We start from the raw sequence: 19,417 nt of genomic DNA on the forward strand, positions 1-19,417 counted from the left end.
ATTCTCCTCTGAGTATCAGTAAGGTTTTATTACCAAGCAGTAACCTTTAAAAGATAGATATTAATAACTATTGTGCCAAGAGTTTTTAATTGCAATGGCTAAAAGACAGTTGAATGCTAAGCAAATTGGGCAACCTAGAATGAATTGCTAATACTCCAGTACATGTAGCCATTCAGGCCTCCATGAAGTCGGCTGAAGCCTGGGTTGGAGCCATCCAAGCTGGCTTTTCTGTGGCCCCTGGAATATCCCAACAGTACAAACAGTTCCACCACAGGATCACACTGACAATTGTACTATCAAATTTGGGCATTTTCAAAGCTGGGTACAACCTTTATTTCCTCCTCTGCTATTCCAAAACACACTGAACATACAGGAAAACAACTCAAAGATTTGTAAGTGAAACTCCAGTTTGTCACTGGAAGAGATTCCTGTCACAGCTATAGATTAAGGGGCATTTTTTTGACTTTTTAAAATACAGCATGATAAACTGAAATGCCTGTAAAGAACGTGCTGTGGTCCAGTAGATTCACACAGTGACCTGAATTATTTTCACCATTAACCTGTGTTATCACAATGGAGTTATTGGGGTGAGAGTGAGTTCACATTTCTGTTTGCCTTTGTTTCCAATGGCCATTGATATCAAGAGCCATCCTGCATCTGCTGCAAAAATAGATAGTGACATCATTGTATTAGGCATCATTAAGGTGTATCTAAATAGATATTTTCCCTAATAGATGGAATCAAAGCCTAAGCTCTAGACAGTCCATTTCACTGACTTGGTAAAATAGCAAGTTGGATGTGTCTGAAACCTTAACTATTTTCTATTATATCACATTTCTATTACAACCTGTTACTATTTTATATATATAATTATATAACTCTTATAATATTATTTTGGATACATATATAGTATGATATATTATAAACCATTTTCTATTATATCAGCTCACCTAATAAAGGTAAAACCTGTCCCTTCAAATCTCTCAGTCCTCTCTAATATCCTCAGACTATCATAGATACAATTCTATACTACATGGCTTTTTAACTAATATACTCCTTCCATTTCAAATAAAATCTAAATAAGCAATAGCTAATAAGCTACTGTTGTTGTGCTAATAGACCACATTCTGAGCTTGTTAACAATTTGGTACAAATTGAATTGCAGAAAAGTTATGACAGAGTAAAAGAGAACAACCTAGTGTTCACAACCAAGCTTGAGCCAGCAAAGCTAGTAAATGATGAAAATCTTATGAACACCAAGGGTGGGTGAAAGGGTCAACTTTAACTTTCTGGTGTTAATTGGGAGATGTCTTTAATATTAGTGATGGTGACTCACACCATTAAAATGATGGGAAGAGATGCAGTGCATTAGATACCTTCCAGAGTCAATCACTTTAGAAGGCAGAAAGCTGAGATAGACAAGGAAAGTGTGCTTTGTAAAAGCCATGTATTTCTGTCACTGGGTTTGCACTACCACAGATTTTTGATTTTGGGAGTCATTGTTCTTCTAAATGTTCATCTGGCTTTAAATGTAGCCAGACATATTCTGCTTCTCTAATTTCCCAATCTGCATCCAGTCATTAGAAATGCAGCAAAACCTGGCTCTAAATAGAGATATTGAAGAAATAATTGAATATCTACCTCTCCTTAAAAAAACTTTACTGTATCTTAAGATATTGATTTCTGCAATGAACGGACAGGGTTGTACAAGGCTGAATTCCCAAGTCCTCTCAATCACATCCATCTTCTTGTACATTAGATTATTTCTGCCAAGCTGGTTATATTTTTTTCCAAGCAAATCCTAACTATCAGGGAGGTCTAACACACTGTTCCTTTACCATCAGTTTTGTTTTCAAACACACAATGGTTTGGCATGACTCCAATCACCACCAGGTGATTTTTGGCCCTTGCCCTTTTTATTATCTGGTATCTCTTAGGGAACCACAGATGAAACCAAAAGAAAAGGAGAGAAAAAGAGAAAGCAGGAAAAAAGAAAGACCTTCTCCTTTGCTTTCCTGGTAATGTGACATCTTGCCCCCTTGCACTGTATATTTTTGTCCAGCTGATGCTTTGTCCTAGTGGAATCGTGGTTCTAGTATTAGCTCCAAATGGTAGGCAGGCATTTTCATTAAAAACAATTACTATTTCCAAACAGGAGCTGGTTCCTCAGTTCCAGCCATTCTTGCTGTAAAACGTTCAGCTGAGAGGAGCAGATTGTTCCTGCTGAAAATGAATGGAATCTGGCAGGAAAACCTCATGTTTTTCCAATCCTAGTTTTTTACAAAGAAAACACTGGGATCTTGTTGAAAAATTACAATTGTTTTGGTGGGCACATTATTTTTCTCAATTGAATGCTTTCCAGTTCAGGAGACAAGTTTTGTGCATATATATGCACGTGTGTGTTTGTGAATATATATGTATATATCTGCACATATACACAAGTTTTTGTATCTAATTGCTATGTAAAAAAAGACTAATAAGTCAAGGAAGAGTAAACACTTTTTTTTGTTATTAAAAAGCATTTATGCAAATTGATTTTTTTAAACAGCATCAACATTATGAACCTTCTAAAGAAAGTCAATGAGTAAAATACTATATCATAATAACAGCTAGTCTCACTTTTAATACTCGGAGAAGAAAGAGGCCAAGGTGACTGAACTGTTTATCCCTTGGTTGTTCTCACTAACCTTAAAACATTGTCAGACTGAATTATTCTGATGAAAATATCAAAGGAAAGAAAACAGAAAAGACTATTACGTTCACAGAAGGAACAAGCTGCGGAGGTCCCCATATTGGTCACCTGTGTAGATGCTGCCATTTGGTAATAAGTGATTTTGCTTACCTCAGACAGAAGAAGATAATAGGTCAGGCTGACCTTGTGTTCATATGAGCATGGAAACACCTCCTTCTATTAGTAGTTTTTTTCCCTTCCAAACAAAACATTCATCCCAGACAGGTGGGCTGCTGGTGCGTCTTGTGCCTTGAGAGCACCCTCAGAGCTTAAGAGGACTTCCCAGGCAAAGCTCAGCTCACCATAATAGCAACAAGGCATTGCAACCTTCCAGTCCACCTGCCCTGTCAGGTTCTGACCCTCTGCACCAACGAACAGGCAGGATCCTGACACTTCAGCTGTGGCATCTCCACCCAAAACCTTCAACACAATTCAAATGTCTTGACCTGCACCTGACAATCAAACCCAGAACTGGACAGGAAAGGGACAGCAATAAAACTTTCTCCACCAAAAATATGCAACAGCCTAGTACAATAGTATAGAACAGCCCAAAAGCTGATCACTTCGAGGACGTGCTGCCAAACCCTCTGATGCAGTTCGATCACACCTGCAAATATAACAAGTCATACAAAGCCCCCCTGGATTTTCTGAGGCTGAGAAGTTGAGTCTCCAGTGAAGCCAACTGTAAACCACTGATTTTCACTAGCCTTTTAAGTCATCTTTTGACCAAATACCAATAAGTCACAAAGGAAAGTATAATGGAAAGGATGACAATACTACAGTAACTGCTCATTTTGAGTGATCACCTGCCAGAAAAAGGAAAAATGAGAAGCATTTCCTTTTTCTGTTATTGTCCAGCTAGGAGAATTTGTGTCCCTTGCAGTTTTTCTTGCCCCAGATTTCATCATTAGAACAATAAAATCAGGTAAGTTTACAGCCAAAAAGAACCTCAAGAGATCTGCTGGCCCAGCTTCTTGCAGCCAGGCAAGATCAACTACACTTAAACCTTGTCTGATGGATAGCTGTTGAATTTGGACTTAAAAACCTTCACAGAAGAGTCCAAAATGTCCCTTGTGAGTTTGCTGTTTCAATTGTTTGTCCTGGAAACAAGCCTGCATGATCTACCCACTCAGCACAAAAGCTACCACAAAATGAAGTGTAGCATTGCTTCTGCATTCTCTGCCATCTTCTGGTCTCAGTACACTGCTCCATCAAAGCTCTAAGACCTCCCTGGGTGAACAGGGGTCAGCAGCTTCACACTGTCTGTCTGTAGCACACTTACCACAATCCCAACCTTAAGATCCCAGCTGCCTTGTGTTGCACAAGGTCCACAGTTACATTGCTCTGATAGGATAAGGCACTTCGCAGTCAGAATTTGAATGGCACAAAGTACATCGAAAAAGTTCACTCTTCTTCTCATAATTTAAAATTAGTCACTAAATAAGGTGTCAGCTGGCTTCCCACAAGGATCCAGCTGTTAAGTCTTTGCTGTTGTGTTTTCTTTGAAGTCAAGAGGAAAAACTTCTTGTTTGCCAACTTATAATTCAAAATATGCCAGAAGAATCTTTTTTCAAACAAACAAGATGCAAAAGAAATGCTGGCACTAAAGTGGTGCAGTCTTGTGAATTATAGAGTTATGGAATCATTTTGAAAGTAAATTTTATGATACATAAATGTTCATGTAAATAAGATTAGATTTCTTCCACAGAGCGGGCAATATAGATCAGAGGTATGAAATGCTGTTTATGGTCAGCCATCAGGACTGTTTACTTTGTACATAGATATGCAGCACACAACAAAAAGAGGACCTTCTAGTGTTGAAGAACTATATAATAAAAATTAGGGGAAACCTTCTCTTTTTATATAATACAGATGAGCCCAAAGTCCTGCAACTCCTACTGCATAACAAAATTATTTCTGTCACTTGCAAATTTAGACACCTGCCTTTGTCAGCCATTTGTACATGTAAGAGATCAGAGCAGGTATTGCTCAAATGAGTCAGTCATTTTCTTGGGAAATAAATTAAAGCTTGATCCCTGCTGAAGGAGTCCTTTTGCATTGTTCCACAAATTTCCTTATATTTTCTATTTGTTTTGCTTTTGTCTGTTTTATACCATTCTCCAATTATTTAGCCCAACAGCATCCATTTTAGAGATGAACAACATACTGCAGGGCATTAAAATGGCACACATTACATACCAACTCATCAATTTGGCTCCATACACCAGAGCATTCACCAGCACCTGAACACAGGTGTGCCCACCAGGGCCTTGCAGTTACGTGTGGAAAACACCTCATTGTAAGTCCTGGTTCTGTTTTCACTTTGTGTATGTAACCACACACACATATTTTTCTGTGAGCACCTAGTAGACCTAAGGGTGGCTCTTAAATATAAGTGCAGAAAGGCTGTATCGAAAGTTGGGAAGTTTCCTATTTGAAATGTTGTTCTGAGGCACTACCAAAAGCAAAGAAGACAACAAAAGCTACGCTAAGGTAGAAAAAGCCAGATGTGGCCGTTGCAACAAGGCTGCTATGAGATACCTCCCACTCTCTGAAGGTACACTGAGCACACAGCATAGGAACATATTCCTGGCTGACAACCCATCCCACCAGCAACCTCAGCGTGTGGCAGCAACTTTGTGGGAATGCCAGGACCAGCAGAGAAGGAGCACAAGGAAAAGCTTTTCCAACATGAATATAAGACCCCAAAGTTTTCACTTAACCTTAAGAAAATATTTGATTCAGGCAAACTGTCAAACCCCATATAGCCTTCTATCCTTGCCAAGGTTCTTCCTGAGAGTAACTTGACTGTAGTACCTCCCTGTGCACAGAGCTCTGTTAAGTAGTGACCTTCAGCTCACAAAGGACCCACAAGGTGATGGCACTCTTCTAACGACCTAAACTATAGGCACATGTCCTTCTAGTCACTCAGAGTTTAATGCTCACAGCCAACTCTACACCTCCTGTTTTTTGCTTTATCTTGATCTGTGGGCTATGTAGCACATGTGAGCACTCCCCAGTTCACTCCAGGACAAATATCCCAGCTGAAACCACAATTTCCAGTTGTATAAACCAATCTGGCTAATTTTCCCTTTAACAGTTTAAAGAGTGAGGAAGCATAACCTGTGAAAAGGAGGGTAGTAATATCTTTTATGGACACATCTAGATTCAGAGGATGATAAACCCTCTGCAGCCATAAAGGTGAAAAATCTGCAAATCCATAGAGCTCTTCCATCCCCTGAGTGGAAGACTGAGTTGTTTTCCTGCAAGATATCTCCAACCCTAAACTCGCAAGGAAAACAGACATCACCAGTCCTGACCCCGCTGAAGTCAAAGGCAGTTTTGTCATTGACTTTAACAAAACTAGGATTCACCCTAGGGTAAGGGGCATTGTGTTTTTCAGCAGCCACTCATGTGGAAATTTTGCTTAGATGACTGACTGCCTGGAAGGTAGCGGTGCTAGGCCACAAAATACCAGAAATGTTTCTGTTAACCCACATACTTCAGCACTTGAAACTGCAGATATTGGAGTACACTCTTGTCCTCTAGAAAGAGTATGTTTCTATACCCTTGGCTCCTTTACTCCACCTGAAGCTGGTTATGCACCTGGTGTACCTAACCCGTTGTTCATCAGTGCTACTGGGTCTGACTGTTTATCAGGAAACATCAGAGAGTTTTTATGTTCTCACATTGTAAATAATGTGACAGACCTTGAAAATATAATGTGTCTTTTTATAGCTACCGTGTGCATTGTGAATTATAAAAACTCCTGAAAATAGAGATGAAAATAGGCTATTGCATTCAAGTTTCATGTTGACTCAAATTCTGATTTAAAAATTCACTTATAATGTATGTCCAGAGCACAGGAAAATGGATAAAAATATAGGAAGTTGGAATCAAAAGATGAATCCAAAAGCATGCTTAGAAAATTCCTAAACTAATTTCAGGAATTCATCTGGTACTTAGGCTCCAGGCTGAATAATCGTCTGAGCTTAAAAGAACTAACATATTTGTGCAAGGGTATTTCAAAAATTTCTCTGAGCTGTGAGTCTGAACAAAAGTTCTTCTTATTTGTCATGGTTTAACCTCACTCAGCAATAGAAATGAGACGAAAGTCCTTGGGAAGATTGCCTGCTTGTGTATTGGCTTTACAGTATAAGTCCCACACTTGGTAACATGCATATAAATTTGTACATATGAAGTATGGTTTGGCATTAAAACTGCCATGAAAATCCACACTGTGTAAAGGTAAAAACAGTATTGCAGTACAATAAAGCTTATGCTTAGCTGAGCTGATTTTACCTGCTCTAAATAAAGAGAGCCTCATGAAAATAAAAAATAAAAATGAGTGATGAAAGGTAAGTATCAGAAAATTCAGAGGAGTTGTAAAAAAAAGAAGGAAAGACCAAGAGAGATCCAAATTTCAGGCTTTGCTTCTTGCGCTTCTTTCTAACTGTGAAGCATCCACAAAAGCTTCCACCAGCTTCTTTCTATTTCTTCAGTCTAAAAATTAGAGCTGGTGTCTATCCACAGGAGAAAGGGTTTCTCACAAAATTTCCACCATTTCCTGCTTCTCCCTTCTTTAATGGGATCCTTCAAAGCACTCTTGTGCTCCCACTTTTGGGCCAAGCCACGATAAGGTGGTTCAGCCATCTAAAAAATTAAACTTATTCTAGTAGCTAGAAATGAGAGGCCTGCCCCACATAAGATGTAGTGGACGCTGAATTCTGTGGTTCTGAAGTGAGCCAAAAAGAAGCTTGAGGGTAGAAAATGAGTTGACCTCCTTTGCTGCAGCTGCCTATAGGCATTGCTTTGAAGGGTAGAATTTATGGCCATAATTGTTCCCATGGAATGGGAAACTTTCCACAGCTAAGCACTGACCAGTCACAGTCTTGTCCAGTGGAGCTATCATTGGCATCAATTATACCAGCACCTTGCACTCCTCCAGCATCATCCATCAATGGATCTTAGAGACCATTAGAGTTCCCAGAGAATGAAGGGATGGAGAATGGCTCAATGTCTTCCTCAACAACAAAATGTTATTTTTATTTTATGGTTGTAAAGCTGAGGGTAGAGGAACCTGAGTGACCTTGGCCCAGACAACAGGGCCAGAAAGAACCTCAAATTTCCTGAACACCATTCCTAAAGGACAGGAATGGCCACTTGGCTCCTTCGTGTTCCTGCCCCGTAAAGAATTTTTCCATCGCTATGCAAATCAGGGAAGATGCTCATACATCCCTATCCCCACTTACAAACTGCCTCTCTTTGAGGTATATTTTATTTCCACTTTCCCTCTTTAGCTGCCAAAGAGCTTTCTACCTCAGTAGTGGTGCCTTATAGAGCAACGACAAAATCCTGCAGTACAACAGAGCAGAGTTTATATGGCTAAGACAACTGCTATTTTCATCAATTCTTCAGCAAACCAGCTGATCATAAAAGCTATTCTTGACTAGCCTGCCTTTGTAACACCAGTCACCAGGAGAACACAGCACACACTATTGGCTGTGGCCCTCACTAAAAATACACTGCATTCTCACACAACAACAGAAACTCCCACCAGGGCCAATGGACAGCAGACTAAAAACAGTAACCAAAGGCTTTAAATTGCACAAATTACAAAGGTAGAAGAACTGAAAGCAGCATGCCACTAAAAGCCATCTGCCATCTTGGCCCGCCCATGTGTCCCTTCTCCCCAGCAGTGTTTTATATTAGTAATGATGTCTCTGTATTATGTATGACATCGTCTCTGCTGCTTTGAGCAAGCAGTAATATAGATGCTCCTTCAGTCTGGTGTTTTGCATATACACATTAGCTGCGGGAGCAGAAGATCTGCCTTCCAGTCTCTCTCTGGATATAGTTCAATTGGAAGGTAATATTCACATGCATATATTCTCCAAATCACATGTACATGCTGTATTATCAGGACCCCCATGTACATTAATAATACACAAAAATACACAGAAATAAGCATGGATTCAGCCATGATGTAGATTAGATGAGACAAGAATGGACAACACAGAAATACAGGAAGAAAATCAGCAAATGGTTAGTCTGATTATGGGCCTGTTTCCAGAATACAAAACATGTTTTGTTTTCTTTATGAATTACTTTTATTAGTAGGTTAATTACTTTACTTGTCATTGAAGCTGTCATTTATAAGGGTCTTTGAAGCAAATTCTCAGAAGACTTTTGAAGGAATAGAAATATGAAGCCAGCCATTGCAATTGTCTGAAAGAAGCTTCAGAGATGGATGTGGAGACAAGGATAGGGCACAGCAGTTCTGTAAGGAGAAATACTCAAGATAACTCTCAGTGATCAAGTACAAGAGCAAGAAACAATCTCCCAGATTAACACACCCTGTGAAGGAAAAAAAAAAGTGAGAAAGAGAGAATTTCTTATCCTAGTAATGGTAACATTCTTATCTGTAAAAACTGCTTTCACTACCTGAGCTAACAGGCTAACTCAGGTATTTTCATGCAGCCCTGCAAATAACATCTGAGCCAACAGCCTGTACTGAGAAAAGACAATGACTGGGAACCAGAGAAAAGACAGAGGAAAAGGTGAGAACAACACAAGTGAATAGACAGACCAGATTATTAATCAGAGGAAAGAGTTTATCAGGAGCTGGTTCAAGTGAAATAACTACTTTTGCAGCTGACCTCGGAAACCACTGTAGGGAAATGAAGCGAGTTATTGGAAAGTTGGTGGAAAAGTTTATTTTCTCATTATACAAGTTCATTTATTCAGAGCATTTTGCAAAATATTCTGTGTAACCCCCTTTCTCAGCTGCTGTACATTGGAAGTATGTGAATACAGAACAGTTTAGCTGGGGTTCAGCAAGTGTTCCCACAAGATACAATGCTTGCGGCACTGCATTACCGCATGACTATAGATGTTAGTTAGCTGACCTCCAACTATCTGTTCATAGAGACCTCCCCCTGCTCCAGTAACTTCCTCAGCTTTCCCAAGGTCACTTGCAGACACCTTGACAGACATCTATGCAATTGTGAGGTTCTGTAAGGGATGTTCCATCACCACAATTCAGCCCTCCTCGGAAGACAGGTTGAAGACACTGGATGTCCAGGAGATATTCAGGGTGAAGGCAGGGAGAACAGCATATAGAAGAGGTGGAAAGATACAAAAGCAGAGGAAGGAGGAGACAAAGAAACGGTACAGAGAGAAAGAGAAATGGAGAGGAATTATGAGAGAAGAAGGAAAACAGAAAACCAAAGCCTGACAAGTAGATCAGATGTAACTGTGGGGAAGCAGCAGCTGAAGGAAGAACAAAGTCTGCAAATAACAGGAGAAAGAGATGGCCCCATGGAATAGTTGAGCCTAGGAGGAACCAGAGAGTGGAATGAGCTGTCCAGGTTGAGAAAGACAACAGCAAAGAATATGTAGTAAATATATTATTTTTTTCTCCTTGTTAGAGTATTTATCACTGTTGGAGCAGACAGATGATAGCATACAAGAATTGTTCCACAGCTGAGTTGGAGATCCCAAGCCAGTGTAATCTGTATTTGAGCACAGGATGTTATATAGTAGCAGACATTCTGATTTTCAGAGGTCCTCAGCTAGTAATCATAAATCTCACACCATCAAAGGCAGCTGCTTTCCCCTGAAAAGCTGTCCTGCAACAATGAATGTTATTTTACTGAACTTTTACTCATTATTTGGATGCATCGGGCCTCATCTCAGAATACTGCTGGACAAGAACAGCTATTTGGCTAGCACACAGTATGGGAATAAGGAGAGGGGAATCTCTTCTTGGAGGTAACATTTTTCAGGTATTCTCCCAGGCAAGCTGCTCAACTGTGTGGTGCTTCATACTTGTGAGATGAGAACATCTAATTCTATAATTCCCAGGAATACTGGCCTAGGTGTACAAAGTGCAATGAGATCCCCAGAAGAAAGGACTAATTTTAAGTCTGGAGGGTTGACATTTACTTATTTTTTCCAATCTGCTGTTTCTTAGAACTGCAAATCCAAAGGGATGGGATGGTGCAGGCAACTGGCGATATCATTGTCACAATAGTAACATCATGGCACAGACAGCCCCAGCTCATAAGGCAGTAGGAAGCACACGAGTTGGTACATAAAAAAGGACTGGCAGCACAATGCAGTGTGTGGATGCCAGATTCATTGCTCACTGAAAGCTGCATTTCCAAACCCAGCATTCGCCTCATGTCTGAGTTCAAGCTGACTGTAATAGGGGGAAAAAAAATCAAAAAAAATTCTAAGCCTGAGAATTTTTGTTGCTCTTGATCCTTGCAGCACAAGGAGGAAAGCAGGATTTTTGCACTGAAATACCACTGAAGAGTTGGTCTGAACTGAACTTTCTCTTGGCATTCTGGCTGCTCCTGCCTTTGTAAAAACTATCAGGCAAGAGTTTGTTTCTTTGAGAGAGATTTAACAAAGCTGCAGACATCCATTTTAGCCAAAGTGATTTCATCTGTTTTTCCTCCAAGGCTGCCCAGCTGAAGAGTTATCATTAGAATTTTTCTCATCACAATTCCCAGTAACTGGTTGGTACCAACCTACTATTCACTTCTTCCAGTCCCTATCCAGACTTGCAAACATCAAACAATTCAGACGTTGATCAGAAAAAAATAGTATAAATAAAAGCTAGCAGGGAAAATAAAAAGTCAAGCTACTCCTCAGAGATCTGTAAACTGAAGGTGTACACCTATTTTTCTTTGCACTGAAGGTATTTAAGATAGAGCCTGCGGGCTACTTCCTGACTCCTGGGGATGCTGAGATTCAGACTCATGGTTTGGCCTCATTTTTAGCCAGGATAGCACAACTACAGGACAGAAGAATTGCTTAAGGATCTAATTACAGGACTGAAAGCCAGGAAACTATGAATATCAACATCATCATCAGAATTTTCCCTTGTAAATCACTTAATTTCAATGCCTCCTCATTCCTATGTCTGTATGAAAACAAACAGACTCGCCTACTCTCAAATTAGTCTCAGAGTTACTGACGGAGAATCCCTTAGACCAAAGTGCAAATTTGATTCTTGAGCGTTTGTCAGGAGTTCAATATGTAAAGCACTGAGATTAGAAAGACGAATTTCAGGCAAAAGGGGACATCTTCTCAGGCACTGAAGAAGCTTCATGGAAGCCTGAATAAGTTCAAACTTGATCTTGTAGGAAGAGAAGTCCTTCTCTTACCAGCTTGAGATTTGTCTTCTTTAGGTATCAGTGGACCAAATCCGGAAGAATTTTCTCTCTGCCATTTGAAAAGGCAAAAAAAATTTTATGGAAAATTGTTCATTCAACAGTCAAAACATTTTTTGTTGGCACTGAGAAAAGTAAGAAACATTTAGTAGAGATGACCCAAGAAACAGAAATATTTCACTTATGTACATAGGGCATTATTACTGACCTGAAAAACTACATGAGACTCAGTATTGGACAATACACTCTTAGTCTTTAACTCTCATGGGGTATTACAAAGTGTTAATGAGTGGGCTGTGATATCACAAGCTGTGCAAGTTTAATTTGAGATAAAAAAATTGCAGAATAAAAAAAAAGAAAAAGAAAACCAAATAATATTAATTTAAAAAAAAGTTTTTCAAAAGTTTTTCAACAACCATCCATTTTTATCTAGTGAAAGACTGGCCCAAAAGATGTGATGATACACTTGATGTGGAGAGTACAGAATGCCTCAACTGGTAATCAAAAGTAGGGAGAATCTTTGAAATTCTTAACATAAATTTATTTGGCAAAATTCATCATTTTTAAGGGTACATTGCAAAGTGACTTTACTTGATGTAAAGTACAGTTATAAGCAGATGTTTGAACAATGTAAAAACATAGATCATCAACCTACCAGCATCAGAGGCATCCTGATTTACCTAAACCAGTTGCACTTCCAAAAGAAGTGTCTTCAGGATGATTAGGTCCTGTCCATACGCAAGAGGAGCAGCCAACTACAGTGTTATTAACACCCCTAAATGAAGCGGGAAAATCAGGATGATGATGCTGGAAATTGTGTACAGCTGATTTAAATCCTAGCAGCATTTGCTTAGGAGTGAAAATAACTGTAGAAGTCAATTAGAAACTAACTGAGAGTGTGTTTCAAAAATTTACTTTTCATCATGTAATGTTATATTTGCAAAGATACAAAGTATGGAATACCAGTGGGGTGTAAAAATCCCCTTGCACATTTGGAAAGGGATCCATCTTACATCAGTGTAATGTAAACAAATATAAAACACATAACAGTGCAGATCTCTTCCTTTTTTAAATGAGCTGTATTCCAAACCACAGAGAGATAGTTAATAATTCCTTGAAGACATCCCAGAGAAGCAACAGAAGTAAACTTCAAAACAAGATATACTCATTACTTGTTGGAGAAGTGTTTGCTGAAAACAAAAGACTGGTTCCTCCAGCAGTGTTGGAAAAAGACATGGGCATTAAAATAAAACGCAATATTCAACATGATGAAGAACATAAGCAAAAAGCAAGAGATTATGTTCTGGCCTGAGATTAAGTGTTTAGATAACGAACAAAATAGCATATTGTGATACACTTCATTGCTCCCAAAAAGCATAAGCAGAATGCAAGGTTACAAAATCCCCCCAGAAATGCGGAAAGGCTAACAGGAGACACTGCCAAGCATGATAAAGTATTTGCAGTAATTACTACTCTTAAAAGCACAGAAAGAAAGAGTCCAAAACATTCACAATCTATTGGGGAAAACACCACTTGTTTTCCAGGCTTTCAGAGGGCCCCCAGTAGCTGCTACCTCAGCCAAACTCATGTAAAATTATTAAAGAAAGTGAAAAAAGATTAAACTGAAAATGAAAGGTGAGTTAAAGAGTCCTTAGAATAAATCAATAAATGAATAGTAACCAGTCACTTGAATTAGAAAATGCATATTCAAGAGCACTTAATCAAAGTTGTTACCAAGTTACCTGTAACCAAGTCCTCAATTCTGCCTCAGTATCTGGAGGAACAAAAGGTGAAAAATGTGAAAGCATCTATGCTTCCTAAGGGCTCCATGGAAGACTAAAAGGGAATGACAGACCAGTAAACATGACCTTTGCAGCAGATAAATACATAGAAATCAAAATAAAGAATAAAATTAGTATACGCATATAAATATGATGTTCTGGGGAAGGATCCAACAATTTGTGCAAAAAGGAGTCATGCCTCACAAATTTATTAAACTATTCAATGAACATATGGCCTAGGACACTACTAGGTCAATACAGTGTCCACTTGCAGTGAACCTAAGCATCCCTAGAATAAGTAAATAGTATCAGGAACAAAACTGTACAATTAGTTTTGCAGATGGAAAAAGGTTTCAAATATGTTGTTCACTATATTCATAAACAACCTGGGAAAGCAGTACAAGTGAGGTGACAAAGTTTGCTGATGATACAGCACTACTCAGAACAGCTTAAGCTGAAGCTAATTGTGGAGAGCTTCAGAAGAGTGTCGTGAACTAAGGTAAAACTCAGTGGTGATGAATGCCAGCTGATGCACATGGGGGAAAATAACACTAGTTTTAAGTACACAATGATCAGCACTGCACAGAAGAGAAATCTTGGAGTCACTTTGAATAATTAGAAAAGGTCATCTCAGTGTTCAACTGCTGCCAGAAATGCTCAGAGGGGCTTTTAGGAATCACTAGGAAAGAAGATGAGAGAAAAAAAGAATGGGAAAAAAGAAATTACCATCTTGCTGGATAAGTCCACAATGCACCTGCATCTTCAATACTTCTAGTCTCTATCTCAGAGCACAGAGTGTATAGAAATGTTATAAAGAGGGGTGGAATAGCTGACCATAGGCACAGGAGAGATTTTTTTGCAGTGAGGAACAAAACTGTAGCTCATCAGACTGGAAGAAAGACAGCAAAAGAGGGATGTGATAGAGTTTACAAAAGCATGAACAGTATAAAGAAGGTGAATGGGGAATGATTATGTTAATATACAGAGCTGGAGGCTCTCCTTGAAATTATCAGGTAGAAAAATTTTAAAAAATAAATATTCTTCATACAACACAAATTGTGATATTTGCTGTCATGAGATGCTGTGAAATCCAAAAGTACAAATGGGTAAAAAAAGGGATTAGAAAAATTAATGGAGAAATAAATCTATCAGGGACTACTAAATACAATGCAGAAAGTTTCTAAAGTCCTGATTGCTGAAAGCTTAGTGGGTAAATCTTTAGGATGCCTCCGAGTTTTGAGAAGGTGATGCTGTTATTGCTTCATATTATGGCTGCTTCTCAAAGGTCACAAGTAAACACAGGGTATCTCTTATGCTGATCATGTACTCACATAACAAAGAGATGTTCTCTGTCCTCAAAGATATATGCTGTGCTGTGACAAAAGCTCTGGAAGTCAGGATACTCAGCTCCAATTTGCTGCTGAATCAGAGAAAACACAATCTGAATTTACAAACACTTTGCACCCCAATTATTTTCATTTACACTGTGGGAATTACAGTGTCTGAACACAAGCTCCAAATTAGTTGAAAGATTTAAGTGAGCAGAGACTAAAAAGGGAAGGGGTTTTTATTTTGGCAACATTTTTTATGGCCTGCCTGTAAAATACAAGTAAGGCACTACTCATTGGAAACTTCCCATAACTACTAAGACAGTCTAATGTCATCAGCCCTAGCTTTAAATGGCAATTTTAGTTATAATATTGTAAACAATCCCCTGTATGGACCAGCAAAAGTTAAACAATATTGCTCTATTACATAGGCTAATAATTTTCAGTGTGGTTCCTTGTACTAGGTAATCAGAAATTGTGGGATTGGTTAAAGGATAGCAAGAGCTTGTAAAGGGAATGACTCCCAAGAGTGTCAATAAGATGTATTTAGCTTGGACTTACTTTAAGAAATAAGAGAAAAGATCACCCCATAAGAATACTTCACACAACAATAAAATCTGAAGTAGCAAATTTGTAGTTCAACTGTGTGAATGAAAGAACCATCTCAGGTGAGGACTGATGGTGAGTGAACTGTGGTTTAGTACATAGTGCACAAAGTAGGCTCAGCTGTGGTTAATACATCAGTAAGGACATTATGAAGTGACTTATATGCTAATTCTGCTAGGCACAGGAAAACCATGCAAAACTGTACGCTCTCAGAGAGCAGAATCTGAGCACAGCAGCTTCCAAGAGGGACACTTCCACCATCAGCTGACACCGAACAGGCTTCATTGAGCACAGGGATTTTCTGGCAGTGACCACACTCGAGTGAAGGCAGTGCTGCTGAAGGATAGGAGCAGGCACTCTTTTCCAAGAGAGATATTGGAGCCAAGCTTGAGTGTACTCCTAGGCTGTAGGACCAGAGGTGCTTGCTACCCCAGGGCTGCAAACATGGCTGGACACAATGTGAATGGGAAGCAGGCTAGTATAAGGACCTCTCTCATTGGCAGCCTGCCAATAGCAGCAGGCAGGACACCCACAGAAGTTTAAGTTAACATGAATGTTTTTTTCACTCATCAGTCCTGGGTACAGCTGCTGCACATCCAGAGCTATGCTCTGTTCCCTGCTTCCAGGAAGAATTTTCTGGTTTTGTGGCCAGGAGTAAGACCATTAGCAAGTTTCAAACAGACTGCAGGTGATGTATGGAGAAATAAGCAACTAAGGAACTGATCTAAAAGGAATAAAAACCGTGTAAGCTTCCTAGTGACAGATGGGGAAGTAAAAGAAGGAGCCTTCTGCTATATGTCACATCTTCTGTCACCTCTTGCTCTCCTCAACTGATGCACATCATTCTCTGTTTCCTTTTCCTGATATCACTTTTTTTCTTCCTGACAGATAAATACTCACCACCTTAGATTTCCCAGGGTGGATTCCAACAAATGACCTGGAGAAAAAGGTTTCCAAGCTTGTTAAAAATGCCTTAAGCTGCTTTGCCCTTCCTCTATTTGGTTTGTCTGCCTTGCAAGGCAATACTTGTTCTATTTTCAAAGATGGAAATCATTAAAGGCAGCAAACAAATCAATAATGATAGAAGGCAATGGAGAAATCGGAATCTTCTTTCAGTCTCAGGACCATTTACATTTTCAAGAGAAACTTGAGTTCATGTGGATGAAAGCAATATATTGAGAGAAATTCCATCTGATGCAGAGCCTGAGCAATGAGTAGAACTTGTAGTGCCATGCTGCTTTTGATCTCCTATCAGAACAGAATGTCTCATAAGGGGGGAAAAAAAAGATTTTCAATTTCACTGGTTCTGGGGTGGAGCACATAGTGGCCTCACATTTATCTGCAACAGCATTAGAGAAAGGTTTTGATACAAAATGTGAAGAGCATCCATTCAGCTCAAATCTCAATTATCCTCCATTGACTTGGAGCAAAACATACCTATCATCTGTCATAAATGTCACATGGTCTGAAATAACTAGTGACAGCACCTTGAGTCCAAGAAAAGTCTTAGGTATATTGTGAGAAGGGAAAACAAAAGCTTTCTTCCATGGGAAGGAGCTATGTCCTGCAGTCTTGCAGTACCTCTCTCTCCATGATTCAGCCAGCACCTTGATGTCCTCTCTAGCTCCCTCTTTCACTCTGCTTCCTCATTTACCTCAAATACCACATCCATATGAAGTTTAACAAGGGCAAGTGCTGGATTCTGCACCTGGGATGGGGCAATCCCGAATGCCTGTTCGGCCTGGAGGAGACTGAGGGGAGACATCATTGCAGTCACAACTTCCTTGTGAGGGGGAGAGGAGGGGCAGGCACTGATCTCTTCTCAGTGGTGCAGTGACAGAATCCGAGGGAACAACCTGAAGTTGCGTCAGGGGAGGTTTAGGTTTGATACTAGAAAAAATTTCTTCGCCCAAAGGGTGGTTGGGCACTGGAACAGGCTCCTCGGGGAAGTGGTCACAACACCAAGCCTGACGGAGTTCAAGAAGCCTTTGGGCAAAGCTCTCAGGCACATGGTAGAATTCTTGGGGCTGTCCTGTGCAAGGCCAAGAGTTGGAATTTGTCGATCCTTGTGGGTTCCTTCCAACTCAGAATATTCTGGAATTCTGTGATTCCAGAGACTCTTTTTCTAAGTCTCTCAAATATGGGGACATGGGAGGTATGTGTACATCTTTCTTGTGCATAAGCACAGCATTTAAAAATATTCATGCAGGACCAATCTAGGAATATTCACAATATAGATCTGAAGTACAGATATAGTATTGTCATGTATTTTTCAATAGTTTCATCTGGACAACCCCTGCAAGCACATGAAGGTTTTGATTGGCAGTCTCAGAGTTGTGTATTAGCATTTTGGAAGCCTACAGACAAATCACAGGCACAGCAGAGCTCAGAGCAGGCAAGAGAGTCCCAGCCACAGCAGGAGAGAAGATAGAGATGAATGAGAGAATACTTCTTTTTGCACACAGGAGTGGAGTTCCCAAATTTTGACCCTTGTATTTTTACACCCTTCAGGGCGAGCATCCCCACAAAATGCACTGAAAAAAAAAATGGTATTTTGGCAAAGAAAACCTAAAGAAGACAGATTTAGAGTGCTACATTTCAAAACCACATTTCATGTTGGAATAGGTCTGCTCTCATTAGGGAAAAGGAACCCATTTTACAAAGAAAAGCTCCCAAGCCATGCCGGTGTGTGTGGCAGAGAAAAAGAAAGAGGACCATTTTCAAGTTCAAAACATCATACAAAAGCAAGGTCATGTTTGCAGCAGTTCTGTTGGGGTTAGGTTGCATTTAGTTCCAACAATGCTATACATATCAGACATTAAAATAATACCTCACTTGATCTTACTCAATAGAAAAGACAAACCACACAAAACAGGTGCTAGACAGTGATGCAGCCTCCCCATAGTTATCTGGTTTACAAACAGCAAACTCTTTAGCCCTATTATTGTTCTCTCATTTACCACATTCTAGCTCCAAAAGGCACTCTAGTTCTCTAAATTGTTAGCAGCTTTTATAGCCAAAGATAAGTATCCATCACTTTTAATTTTCATCGTTGCATCTGTTTTGTCATTTAGCTGCAGCAGGTTGTATTACAATGATTAATGAGGAAATGGATACAAACATTTTTATTTCAAATAACAGCTCTCGGACAAGATCTGGAAAACAGAACCAAGCCATATGATTGTAAAAAAATAAATAAATACACACACACAAACCTAAACAAGTGGGCATTGTGCCACCCTAGAAATACAAATATCTCTAACAAGAAAGAAAAAGGTACATTTTTCACATTTTCCTGTGTGATGGTTTGCTTGCCTGTTTCTGATGCGGGGGGGAGGGGAGTGTTTTGTTTTACAATTAATTTGCCCCTTTTTATTTCACATAAATGTCCAGCTCAAGTGTGGCACATCAACAAATAGGTTCATTTATCTTTCAGGGAAAAGCCAAACACTGCATTTCTATTCAGAAAAAGCAGCATATATAAAATGTACTGCTAAGAGCAGAGGCCTTTAGCATGAAAAATAATAATTTTTATTGCTCTCTCTAGGACATTTTCTGTAAACATAGTTTATCTGTAATTATATTCAAAAAGTATTATTTAGTGTTATAGTTACCTACAAACCTAGAAGTCCAAAAAATATTTTACAGTTCCTGCTGTATGCAGAAAAGAGTGTGAGTGCTTTTTGCAGAAAGCAGAAAAGTCTTTCAGATTAAACCCCCTTTAGAACAATCCTTCAATTCAGAAGAATTACTTTAGTTTCCTTAATACTGGTATTACATTCATTTAGT

General features: G+C 39.3%; 1 long non-coding RNA gene across 2 annotated transcripts in view; it reads right to left on the bottom strand.

Moving 5' to 3' along the window:
• The window catches only part of LOC135412490 (uncharacterized), a 126,636-nt gene that overhangs the window by 74,565 nt on the left and 32,654 nt on the right, over positions 1–19,417 (bottom strand). The window contains exon 1 of one of the 2 annotated variants that reach the window (XR_010429684.1): positions 11,908–11,968. The exons of the other annotated variant lie outside the window; for it this stretch is intronic. This is a non-coding gene — a long non-coding RNA (uncharacterized LOC135412490). Of the gene's footprint in view, positions 1–11,907; positions 11,969–19,417 lie in introns of those variants that run through there. 2 annotated transcript variants of the gene reach the window in all.

This window comes from Pseudopipra pipra, chromosome 3 (assembly GCF_036250125.1).
Source record: "Pseudopipra pipra isolate bDixPip1 chromosome 3, bDixPip1.hap1, whole genome shotgun sequence".
In the NCBI taxonomy this organism is placed as follows: Eukaryota; Metazoa; Chordata; class Aves; order Passeriformes; family Pipridae; genus Pseudopipra; species Pseudopipra pipra.